This window comes from Pseudophryne corroboree, chromosome 5 (genome assembly GCF_028390025.1).
Source record: "Pseudophryne corroboree isolate aPseCor3 chromosome 5, aPseCor3.hap2, whole genome shotgun sequence".
NCBI classification, from domain to species: Eukaryota; Metazoa; Chordata; class Amphibia; order Anura; family Myobatrachidae; genus Pseudophryne; species Pseudophryne corroboree.
In genome coordinates, this window is record NC_086448.1 from 481,107,896 (window position 1) to 481,121,730 (window position 13,835).

Here is a 13,835-nt window from a genome sequence, read left to right on the forward strand (position 1 = left end):
AATTTTAGGACTAAAAATAATATTGTGATGTGTGAGGTGTTCAGAATAGACTGGAAATGAGTGGAAATTATTGTTATTGAGGTTAATAATACTATTACTCAAAATGACCCCCAAATTCTGATTTAAGCTGGTTTTGAGGGGTTTTTAAAAAAAAACACCCGAATCCAAAACACACCCGAATCCGACAAAAAATTTTCAGGGAGGTTTTGCCAAAACGCGTCCGAATCCAAAACACGGCCGCGGAACCGAATCCAAAACCAAATCACAAAACCCAAAAAATTTCCGGTACACATCTCTACTTACTATAGGATTTAGGTTAGGGTCACAGGGGTATAGGTATGCCAAAATTGTGGTTATTTATAAAGGGAGGGGGTATGGTAAGCGATGTCTATATTTAGCTTTTGTGTATTTTTCTTGTGCAGTGGGATTGCATTCCATTTTCTTTCTTTTTCTGTTGGTTCTCTTTATATGTCATCCATGTTTGGAATATATGGAACATGTGTGCCTGTATAGGAATGCTGGGCCTAGTATTTATTTGTCTAACCCAAAATGGCAATGTTGCAGATTAAGGTGGTGAGCTGGAATGTCAAGGGGCTTAATGATAAGATCAATAGTTCATTGGTCCTCTGGCAGGTTCTATACAAAAAGAGCTGGATAATCAACTCTTTCCCTCAGTGATGTATAATTAAGCTAATTGAGAAGAATATTCAGCTGCAAGTGAATAAAGCTAGCCAAGCTTTAAAAAAAAAAAGTGCCAAAAAACTCCAAATATCACTGCGCTGTGATCATCTCCAGTGAGGTGATGAATAAGTACTGAATATATATATATATATATATATATATATATAACCACTACTTATTGAGTGATGACACACAGGCTAAGAATAATTAATACAATTATTTTTTTTACCTATAAATATATTTTATTAATTATTCTGAGCCTGTATGTCATCATTCAATAAGATGTAGTTATATTGTTTTTTTTCAGTAACTTATTCATGACCTCACTGGAGATTCCTCCAGCAGGTTTAGCACTATAAATCAGATATAGTATGTCTCTGTGAAACACATTTATTAAGGCCCGTATTCACGGGCAGATGTGGGAGAGATGTGTGCTGAGCAAACCGCTCAGCACACATCTCTCCCCCTGCTCAGCTCAGCGCGATGTGCCCTGAGCGTGCGGGGGAGGACAGGGGGGCGCTCATTTCACCCAGCGGGTGAAATGAGTGACCTTCTAGATTGTCACGCATCGCTATCGCTGTGCGAGGTACACATAGAGCGATCATGCTTAAAATCTAAGCAATCTAGTCTGATTGCTTATATTATCACTCCATGTGTACCCCCCTTTAGGTGGTACGCTGATGTCCTTCCAAATCTTGGGCGATTGGTCATATCACTCCTCATATACAACAGGGATATCTATGTTAATTAGAAAAACAGCAGGTTTCAAATTGGAGTATTTGCAGACTGACCCTTAGGGGCACTATATGTTTATTCAATGTTGTGTCATCTCTATGCCCTGCCTAATATTGGCAGTATAAATTCCACCACCTTTTTCACATGAAATTGTTAAGAAAATGTTGGATTCTTAATTCAGTTCCCTGATACCATGGTTATTTGTCTGGGCAATTTTAATAATGTTATAGAACTGGGAATGGATCATTTCGAGACAAATGTTAGCTCTCTTCCTGTCATGGCATTTGTGATAGAGATGAGATTGGTGGATTCTTGGTGGATGGGAAATCCTGGTGTGAGGCAATATTCTTGCTTCTCATATATACGTATAGTTCATTCTCCAAGATAGACCTAGTCATTGTCTGTCCTAATTTGATGCCTAGGATATTGTCGAATAGCTATGAAACTAGAACCTAGAGTGATAGCAGACCACTCCCCACTATGTTTGACCTGGATTGGGGTATAAAGAAGGGGAAACCATTCTGTAAAATGAATCCATTTTGGTTATCATGAATGAGAGATTGTTCTGATTTGTAAATGGCATGTGGGTGATATTTCACTACTAACAATGGATCAGCTGGAGTGGAGGTAGTGTGGGATGCATTTAAATAATTTCTGTGTAGCACCCTGATAAAATGAGTAGTGGATCTTAAATCTATTCATAAGCCTCAGGAGTCAGATCTTGAATTCTCTGGTAGACAATTGAAATTGGAGTTTATAAGAATGGGCACAAGTCATCAAAGTTAGCATGGCTGGCCTCACAAAAAGAGTGGAGTAACCATCTCCTAGTTACTGTAGGACTCAGTTTTGGCTCTTATTTACATCTCATTCAAAATATATATATTTGCAGATAGTCCATGTAGTTATCTTGCCTTATTGGCTAGAACTGATTCAATACAGTGTTAAAGGTTATTGATGAAAAGGGAAAAGTCTTAAAGAAGACTCCAGATATTGTGGGGTATTTGTTTCTATCCAGAGCCGTGACTAGACTTTTTGGTGCCCTGTGCCAGAGAGAGATATTAAACCTCTGTTTACTCATTTTGCAGGCCTCTCATGAAGAGGAGATATCCTCAGTAGTTGTCTTCCTTGAAACAAGTAAGGCATTTGACTCTGTTGAATAGCCCCCTTTGTAGGAGACCATGAAATGGTGTGGAATAGGTCTATTGTATATTACATTTATTCAACTTTTGTATTCGGCTACAGTAGCTCAGAATTCTGTGAACGGATATACTCTCCATTTTCTCTATTATATGGTATGAGACAAGGCTGTCCCCTCTCCCCAGTGTTATTTGCCTTAGTAATTGAGCCTTTGGCACGTATATTATGTTTGTACTGAGGCATTTGGGGGTTAGAGTTGGGCCCTAGGATAAAGTGGCAGTATACGCTGATGATATGTTGTTATTTGACAATGACTATCATACCTCTATTCCAATAGTACTGGAGTTAACTGGCAAGTATGTTAGCTTCTCCAGATTGATGATAAATTGGGACAAATCATGCTTTCTTCCTATGAGGGGCCCAAGCCTGGCTATTCCATCAGTTAAACTTACAGTCAATGGGTAGATAAACTTGAATATTTAGGTATTTGGATCTCTAATATACAGTACCTCAAGAGTATTTTTTTAAATGTTAAACCCACAAATGGGATCTATAAAGGCACGTGTAAAAAGTTGGAGTAAATTACCTCTTATAATGATGTGCCAAGTCAATTTGATAAAGATGGTTATACTCACTAAATATTTGTATGTTTTGCATAATTTCCCAGTTTTTTGTCCCACTGTGCTTTTTAGGCAATTTGATAGCATTATTTCATCTTTTACATGGGTGACTAAATGGGATTGAATAAAATTTGATATACTTACAAGATCTAGACCATGAGAAAGACTTGCGGTATCACATTTTCTGTTCTATTATTTTCCTCCATTTTGGCTCATTTTTGGTGGTGGCTTAGACATCCAGAACCCAATTACTTATTGAGCTTACTAGTCAACCCGATGGGATATTTTCATACTCCACTACAGACACTGTTAAGTGGCAAGAAGATTGGGAGTGGTATCCCTCTGATTTAACAGGTGATTCTGGTATTGGAATTTGCATTGAAGCCACTGAGGCAGGATTGATTACATCCAGATTTTGACACTCCAGATCATTGTCTAAAGTGTCTGCTATACCGACACATGAGGTTTGGAGTGAGAGAGGAGTGGCCTCTCTGGGTCAATTATATACTGTACACCAGTGACAAGTTTTTTTCTCAATTACAACAGGAATTTGCATTATCTAATACTTACTTTTTTGGATTTCTACATTTTAGGAACACATGATCTTGTCCCCTGAAGGCCCCCAGTTATAAAGGACCCTAATCATAAAAAGTATATAATGTCCATAGATCCATGTAGGATTTTGTCAAAATCGCATACATTTTTTATTAAGAGCTCATCATATGATAGAATTAACAGTTCTTGACTTAAATTGGTGGTAGATTTGGGGCCCATACGGGAAGAGGAATGGAGCTTAGCATTAAAATATCCTCATGATTCAACTATTTCTAATCACTATAAAAAAATACAATTATTTTTCATTGCATAGAGTATATCTTATGCCAATACAGCATTATAGATTTGATGGTAGGACAACATCACAGTGCCCCAAATGAGTACTGAAGGCATTTTCTTTTACATTTACTATGGGCATGTCCCTAGGTTTTAATGTTTTGGAACCGAGTATGTCCTCAATATGAGTTGTCTGGCTGAAATGTGTATTAATCAAACTTGGATGTCCATAGGGGTCCAATAATTATTCAGTAGTTTTCTCTGTTAATGTCACAGTTGCACAAGAGAAATATGTGTACACAGCCAGACAATGCTGAACATAAATTCAACAAAATATGGGCCAAATGGCTTGATTCTGAGTATTACACAGGGGCTATGGAAATAGATTCTGAATTGTCACACACTCAGATGAGGTGTAAAGGTATTTATTGGATAAGGTAATGCTACTGTAGTTTAGTTTTGTGAAATGTAAATACAGCTCATGCAGATACATACAGTATGTGTGGTATATCTAGAATATAAGTTATACAATGGGAGATATTTGTGCTATTTGTATTACAATTTTCCTTTTTTATGTGTATGATGATTTTGATGTGATTTGATTTGTTATTTATTGTGTATTGATGATATGAAAATTTCTAATAAAAAGTATAAAATATAAAAACAGTACAGAATACTTTTATTGTCTGCCATGTTCCATTAAATGGTTTATGTGTCAGAAAATCCTGAAGCAGTCATAAGTCATTAATAGGTTCTAAACACATTGTACATCCATCAAGGACAGAACCACAATTAAAGAAAATTCACTCAAAAAATGCAGCACAGAATATGCATGAACCAAAGGCATACCAATCCACACTACACATCTACTGAGTACACAGAATACTGTGCATCCACCAAGGACTGAGAGAAACACAAGAAACACACTACTGATCTACCCAAAACAAACAGACACACATGACCGGTACAATGAATAAGGTAAAATAAACCAACTGCTATACATCTAGATTAGGAATACAATAAATGTCTTGCAATAGATCTAATTGCATTTTGCTCCTACATTATGGTAAGATCAATTTACAATAATTATTTTTAAGCTTCCTTGTCTAGAAATCTTATAATTTTGTCAATTTATATATCATGCTTCTTGTTTCATTTTTTTTTTTGCAACTGAGTATATTTCCATTAAAAATAAATTGTACTGTACATTTTTTATTGCAAATGTTTTTATTGAGAAAAAACACAACATATTATAAAAAAGAACACATACTCCTGACAGAGTACAAATAGAGGTGTAGCCATTTTCATCTTACTGTGATGCGGCATGTTGCATCATGGCATGCTGCATGGCATGCCAGGCAAATAGTCACAGCTTGGCACACCATGTAGCAAGCCGTGTTGCAGCATGCTGAATCGCAGCAAAAATGAGTATGGCTACATTTGTATACAGATGCAATGCCAAATATACAAGGATAAAAGTTAAGTAGGTTGTGTGAGAGAAAAAGGGCTGACATCCCATATTTAAGGTATACACATAATGAAAAGTGACAACAACAGCATCACAAGTATCAGGGAATGCATGAAGATCAAAATGGGGGTGACCCTTTGGACACTACTTCCATGTTATACTCTGTGGACATTCTAACTGCCTTTTGGATGTATTCCTTAGTAGTGGGTGGTAGTTTAAGCAAATATTGTAGGGAAGCCAAATACAAAATTATTTTTCAGCCCAAAGGAGCACTGTAGCCAATCCATCTGATAAAGATGCATTCAGGACTGCCATCAGGAATGAAGGGGCCCGGGATTGACAAATAAGGCAGGCCCCCCCACCACACACACACTGACAACTGCTCCACCCTGCATCAACCAAACTTACTATTTTGAGGGGGCCCGGGAGGCAGTAGTGAGGATAAGGGACAGGGACAGCTGCTTACCTGCATACTAGCAGGCAGCCACAGCATGGAGGGACAGAGCCGCGGCGGTATTCTTACTACATAACTGGCATTGAGCCAATCAGAGCTCATAGAGCAGCAGCCAATTAGGAGCTGCCACTCTGTAGTAAGAATACTGCCGCTGCTTGGCCCTCCGTTGGTGCCTGCTGGTGCACATACAGGTAGGTGGCCTGGCCCCCGATCCTCACTGCTGCCACTCAGGCCCCATCTCAGTCCAGGCCCAGGGCTGTAGTCCTCACTGTCCCTCCTTGATTGTGGGCCTGGATGCATTAGACCAGTGTTTCCCAACCACGGTCCTCAAGGCACACTAACAGTCCTGGTTTTAGTGATATCCAGGCTTGAACGCAGGTGACTTAATTAGTACCTCAGTTATTTGATTTAACCATCTGTGCTGAAGCCTGGATATCACTAAAACCTGCACTGTTGGTGTGCCTTGAGGACCGCGGTTGGGAATGCCTGCATTAGACGATTGTGCATGAGGGATATGGGAATGGAATACATATATATCCATTGGGATCATATTCATTGCACTCCCCATTTTTATTTATTCTTCACGAGATTGTATTCCTTCCAAGACAACAGGTCCAGTTGCCCTGTATTTTACTTGCATTCAATATTCTTTCAATGTTACGTTTAAATTTTTTTTATTACTTTTTACTTTATATTTTTACCTCACAAAAATTGCACTGATATTTTAGACTAGTCCTTTCTACATTGTGAAACTTCATTAATTTTCAATATTTAGAAGCATTTTTTCCTCTTGATAAAAAATGTTATTTCAACAGAACCTGTTGAGAACTTTAGTTTCAGTATACAATATATGTAGAATGACAACAGCAATTTCAGCCATCATAGCTGAAGGGTTTCAAATAGTGGACCATACAGGTATGTCAACTACATGAATGTGCAGCACTGATTTATACTTTATACAGTATACAGATGGGTAATATTTTAAATCACATATTTTGCCTTAAAAAATGACAGCAATGGCTACTTTTAAGGGGCAGATTAAAAGAGGAGGGGCCTGTGTGCAGGCTCAATGTTGGCCCTCTCTTCTCTGTCAGCAGCCTCAGTGCTACAGACTTTGGCTTTGTTCCGGAGTCTACTGCACATGTATAGATCTACAGGAAAACAGCAATTGCACTGTAGTACTGTGTATGTGCAAATCATCAAGAAAATGGACGCCATGCCAATTGTGTGAGCAGTGCACTGCACAGAGTGCAGGGCTCTGTGGGCAGCACTGTCACTGCCCCTTAGTCCCTGCATTTGGCTAATAGGGTGCCGCACTGACCAGAGCATCTTATGGGTGCTCTAGACAGGCACTCTGCAGTCTCTGCAGCCCCCTTGAGTGTCCTGAGGATTCTGTGGATAATGCTACACTTGCTGGAGCCAATGGACACCCCCTATTATGGCATTTTAGTTCTGGGAGCCCTGCCTCCATTATTCTGCCATTGGTCAGGGCATGGCCAGCACAGGTCAGCTTGCAACTATGTTACGGCTCTGAGCATTAACCCTTATACAGGGTTGGTGAAGCCTTACTGGTGGCTTGGTTCCCGGTGGTCAGCATCCCGATGCAGGGATCCCAGCTGCAGAATGCCGGCGATGGGGGCGAGCACAACAAAGCCCCTTGATGTCTTCCTCTGTTTGCCACAGGTTCTATTACCTCTCTATGGGTGTTGTGGACACCCTGAAGTGGGAATAGTCCCTGTTAGTTGGCATGCCGACCATTGGGATTTCAGAGGTCAGGATGCAGTGGTCGGTATTGTGACCGCCAGTCTCCTGACAGCCGGTCACATAACTACATCCCCTTATGCAGAATTACTTTGGCACTTTATTACTTTTGGCACAAAATATTAATTTGTTTGAGATCCATATCAATAGTTAGATGTAATGGTATGCCATAGAACATAGTCCTCTTGTTGTTTTTTTTGTTAAACATAAAAATTATGTTCAATATGTTTGGAGGGGAGTGCACTCCTTACTGTATCTCCCTCACTGCCAGGTCTGGGACTCATGCCTAGATGGAGGTGTGCTTATGTCACAACATGACCTCCAACCCAACTATGCTGCTGTGCATGAATGGCCTATTCATGTGTCTGAGCATCTTGCTGCATAGGAGACTGGTTTACACTGTCTGAGGCACAACATATAGCATTGTGCCACCAGTAATCACTGTAAAAGGGCCACTGCCACCACTGAGTGTACATACAGGTATTTGCTATCCAAGACTTAACTCCACCTGCATTAACCCATAAGCTGCTGACTGGTTATACTAGTATAAGTATATACACATACCTGCACTAACCCAAGGTTACCCTTCATCTAATTATCTGCCAGTTAATAAGCTAATAAGCCTGGTTAAGATTTCTGCCATGTGTATTAACCTCCATCATACACTGCTGACACCTATCAACACCATAGGTCCTGCCAATACCCAATCCCATATTCAATACATCACTTCCTGGTTATATTTTCCAAACTTAAGCATGTATGTATTTAGAATATCAGACAAGAATCCTGCACCTTTAAACACCAAACATCTAGACAGTACAATTCTAAAATGAAACTCTGTATATAAATGCAAAGCACTCACTCACTCCATCATTTACTCACTCATCACTAATACTTCCCGATATGTTAGGAAGCTGAAATATAACATAGATATTCTTCAGGTGTAAAATAGAAAAAACATCATTAGCAAATGAATAAACCTCCCCTAAGGGGATGAAAAGGGAGTTGACATTATTACATTGTTATCGATGTGTAGCTTGGGCTGTGTGAACAACGCCCAAATGGACAATCGGATAAAAATTTGGATTGCACCTCCAGTGGGTAGAATTTAATAAACTACAAAAATGGTTCTCTCACTTTTTACCATATCTGTTACAGGTGCTCCTCTGGTAACGCCAAGAACCATGGATTAATATTTACTTACATTAAGATGTCTCAAATTTACATCTCTATAGATTTACCAGATTTGTAACACCCATTTATATTTACAACCATGAAAATCAGAAACTCCCATGTGAAGAACGGGTAGAGCAGCTAGTAAACAATATAACATTGATATAGTTTTAAACAGAGCATATGCATATAGGGCAAAATGCTAAGGCGTATGTCAAACAAAATACATTATTATCTACTGTAAATAAAGATAGACAAATTTAAGGAGATCATTTACATTACCAAAATATTTTTGAGATTGCCAACATGTCCATTCAACTAGTTAATGGCCTTTATACTTTCAGAGAGAGCTAAACTGTAGTGCAGGAAGAAATATTTAACTTCATATAGTATAGTACAGTGGTTCCCAAACTGTGCACTCAGGGGTGCTTCAAGGATTTTGCATGAGTTACCTGGGTTGGTGGACCAGAACAAAATAAAATTATTTATGGCCAAAGCAACAGGTAAACCAGTGATGTTGGCTGCCAACCATAAAACATGTGGACAATCAGAAGCAAAACTGTACACCACCACATAACTGAACTTAAAGATGACATGTAGGCACAATTAACTTAATTTTAATTTTTTTCCCCAAATTTATTAATGAAAATGTTTTATCCTAGGAGTGCCATGGAAATGCTGATACTCTAGGTTACTGTGATCCAAGAAAGTTTGGGAAACACTAGTGTAGTAAATGATTTTGCAAATCTTGATATCCTATTTACCTTAATTTAAATAAAACATGCTTCATATAAATTAAAACATATTATGTTCTATCTATCTATCTATCTATCTATCTATCTACATACCAAAACAAGTAATAAAGAGAATGTCTGTTTTAATAAGAGTGTGGAATTGGATAACCATCTCATGAAATTTAAGGGGGTACTCACGGAGTAATCGCTGCTTAAAATCTAAGCAATCTGACTAGATTGCTTAGATTTTAAGCAGTGATCTCTCCATGTGTACCCCTCACAGCGATAGTGATGCACAGCTCCGTGCATCGCTATCGCTGGTGCTAGATTGGCCTGCATGCAGGCCAATCTAGCGGGTCACTCACTTCTCCTGCTGGATGAAGTGAGCACCCCCTCTGCTCCCTCCGCACGCTCAGCACACATCTGCCAGTGAGTAGTGGCCTTTACAGTTGCTTTGGAAATTAGCTTCTGTAAAAAAAACCCTAAAAAATCTAGTCTGAAAGTAAATCAGATGATTTGGATGAACTGTATGCTGGATTTACAACATATGAGAGTGATATGATATCACTATAAATATATAATTTCTGATGTGTGAAATGCATTTCTGAGGCAGATACAATTTTCTACAATATGGCAAAATGAAGTACAGTATGTTTATTGTACACATTGTATTTAAAATGTTCCTGGTGTAAATTTCTAGTGTACATATTTAGTTTACATTTTACATTTTCTAATTTCACAACATTCTACATTGAAATATTACAGTAATTTCTCACAATGCTACATCCCCTTTTATTTGTGAAAATTGGGACTTTAAATTACAGTGAAATGAACGCACGCACAGTACTATATCTCATATGTAAATAGCAATTGGATATACAGGAAGCAAAACAATTTATGGGTAGAACATTTTTTATGAATATTGAAGAAGCACAGTAGCACAACAGAAGTACATTTACTAAAATACTCATAGGTTAAAAAAAACTATAAAAAATGTTATCATTGTAGATACCAACACAGTTAAAAAATATTGAAATTATATTCTATCAACAGTGGCATTTTCAATATATTCTTTTTGAATGAAATCTTATATTATTTGAATAATCAAAAATTAATACATTAAAATTGTTTTAATAAACTAATAAATTAATAACATTAAATACAAATTATCATAATGTAAAGCATGTTCCTAAATATTACTTACTCAATTATGATATTTTTCATTTATTCAGTTAATAACTGACATTAAATGATATTGTGTTCTCCTTTATAAATTAGGAGCTCACAGTAAACCAGAAGTATAGCAGACCTATTGCATATCACCTTTTGCATATGTGAATAAATCTGATGAACTAACTTGAGTACATCTTGTGTACTGACTTGGTATAACAAACCTTTCATAAAACATTTCTTAACTCCTTATGCACACATGTGCATTTCTCTCTACATTTAGGAGAAAGAAGGCAAAAGATTGTTCTGGAAATGCAAATTAGTACAGAAACCTTGCAACCAAAGGGTTAAAATACAAAAAAAAATTCAGTGGAAAAAAGGCACTGATATATTTAAATAAAGTATTTCATGATATTAATAAAGTTGCAACCTACCTGGTATAGATTCATTTCTCAAGTACCATACTACTGTTCCACCATCTTTTATTGTTAAATGTATCTGTAGAATGACATTTTATATTTAATGTTTATGTTAGCTCATGGATAACAAATTTGGCAAATGCTATCTGGTATTATTTTTCTACAATTGTAGTTATTACCGTAAGATAATTTCTAATTTACACATTTGTGTTGTGTTGTAACCTAGGAATATACATCTTTCTAAGACAAATATTGTGTACTGTAAATCAGGCACTTCATGTGTGAAAAGATAAGATGTCAAAATGTAATCCTTGTGAGCTTTAAGCTATTGTCAGATAACAAGATCTTCAATAGTTAAATAATAGTGTCCCCTGGCCCCTAATAATTACTATGTACAGTCTTATGAAGGCTCCAAAACATTTAAATAATTTGTTATGATCTGATGTGGTGATAGCTGTTGAATTTACTAAATATTACGGGAACATTTATGAAACTAGGTATAAAGTATAAATGTGATTTTGTTTAAAACTGTCCATTGGATTATATATTTTTTCTCTACTGTAGTACCTCATATATTTATTTACAGTAGAGTACACTAACTTTTTTCTATAAAGCAGATTTACAAAATCTTTTTCATAGTTTACTAGAAATACTTTGAGCAGCATGCATAGTAATATTGTCCTTTAAAAAAGTTAGTATACAGTCTGCAGATGAATGATCAGAGTTTGAAAATAAGCAAATAAACATTTTAATTTAAAAGTAGTCCTGTCCAGATAAATGTATCCAGATTTTTTTGTACAGTATAAGAGCAGATCCAGAATCTCCTATCATACTGTATATGTGCAACAATATTTTATTCACATGTACAGCTAGAGCTAGTACTGAAAAATTACTTATTATACATAATAACAATAAAACATAAAAAGAACACAGCTTGATTCCTAATAAATATAAGTAGCATAAAATGTTTACTGATGGTAGCTAGGCTATTAATTTCAACAACAAGATTAAAAATCAGAATCATAACCATTTTTTTTGGCCTAGTATACAAACACATACAAGTAATTTTTCCTGGTTAACCACACCTCCTTAAAAAGACATAAAACAACAATTTGTACAGCATACAATCAACAATCAAACAGTAAGTACACACCTCAATCAGAATTAAAAATAATTATAAAACCCTCCCTGTTTCACAAGCTAATTATTTAAAAAAGGGACCACAAATGAGAGAAAACAGTTTGAATGCCTAGAAGTATTAAACAGGCATGATCTATAGCACCTGCCAGATGGAAGTAATTGAAATAGCACATAACTTGGGTGCATTGAATCTGCCACAATATTACCATACCACCTACTAACTTCTGTTGAGTATAATTCCTGAATAGACAAGAGAGCAATACCTGTGATTCTTTTGGCAGATCTTATTACACTTTGAAGGCTATACTTTTCCTATTTTGTAATTAATACAAAACAACACTATGATCAAAGAACAAAGGACGTACTGAATAATTGCCTAATAGTAGATAATCAATCATTCTTTTGGCAAATTAAACTTCCTTAGCTGAAATAAGAAGTATATCCTTTGCTGAGTTTTCTTAAAAATCATGTCTTTGCTGGAACCCCACTTCAAGTCACTGGAAATCAAAGAAAACTGCATTAGTCCACCACAGACACACAACAATCATTAGTAGTGACCAGTGACACCACAGGGGGATGCATCCTGAAATCCACTATCATTTCCACTGTTTTAGGGGATTGAGTTCCAAGTTATTCTGACTACACCACAAGGACAATCATCCAACCTCCCTACTGTAAGCAGACTGCTCACCATCCCTGATGAGACCAATGACCATGGTATCGTCTGCAAATTTCAGAAGCATCACAGATGAGTCACTTAAGTTGTAATCATTTGTGTATAGAGAGAAAAACAAAGGGGCAAAACACATCCTTGGGTAGCCCCTTTGCTCATTTTCCTAACCCTAGATGTAACCTTCCCCATTCTCACCTTCTGTCTCCTAACCCTCAAAAAAATACAATTCTGTAGCAAGTTGCAACTGACTCATTTACAGTACAACAAACATGGAATGATTGTGTTGAATGCTGAACTGCAGTCCATGAACAGGAACTTCACATATGTACCTGGATGTAATTCAGCCCCTTATTAACTGCATCATCCACTGATCTATTAGCAGGATAAGCTAACTGCATGGGGTCCAGGAGGGGCCCTGCAGTGTCATTCAGATGGGTCAGCTTCAATCATCTAAACATTTTTATGATCACAGATGTCGGTGCAACTGGCTTGTAATAATTTAAACCCAAAATAGTGGATTTTTTGGCACTGGAATAATCATAGAACACTTCAAACAAGAAGGGACTATAGGGGTCATTAAGAGTTGATCGCTAACTGCATTTGTGCGCAGCGCAGTGATCAGGCTAAAAAAATGCAGTTCTGCGCATGCATATGCGGTGCAATGTGCATGCGCGTCGTACGGACAGAACGAACAATGTCATTTTGCACAGGGTCTAGCGAAGCATTTCAGTCGCACTGGTGGCCGCAGTGTGATTGACATGAAGTGGGTGTTTCTGGGTGTCAACTGACCGCTTTCAAGGAGTGTTCAGAAAAATGCAGGCGTGGCTGGGTGAATGCTG

General features: G+C 37.3%; 1 protein-coding gene across 3 annotated transcripts in view; it reads right to left on the reverse strand.

The window, feature by feature from the left end:
• The window catches only part of LOC134927886 (cadherin-10-like), a 680,078-nt gene that overhangs the window by 561,129 nt on the left and 105,114 nt on the right, over positions 1 to 13,835 (reverse strand). The window contains exon 2 of one of the 3 annotated variants that reach the window (XM_063922966.1): positions 11,199 to 11,262. The exons of the other annotated variants lie outside the window; for them this stretch is intronic. The gene's annotated coding sequence lies outside the window, so the exon portion shown is untranslated. The remainder of the gene's footprint in view (positions 1 to 11,198; positions 11,263 to 13,835) is intronic. 3 annotated transcript variants of the gene reach the window in all.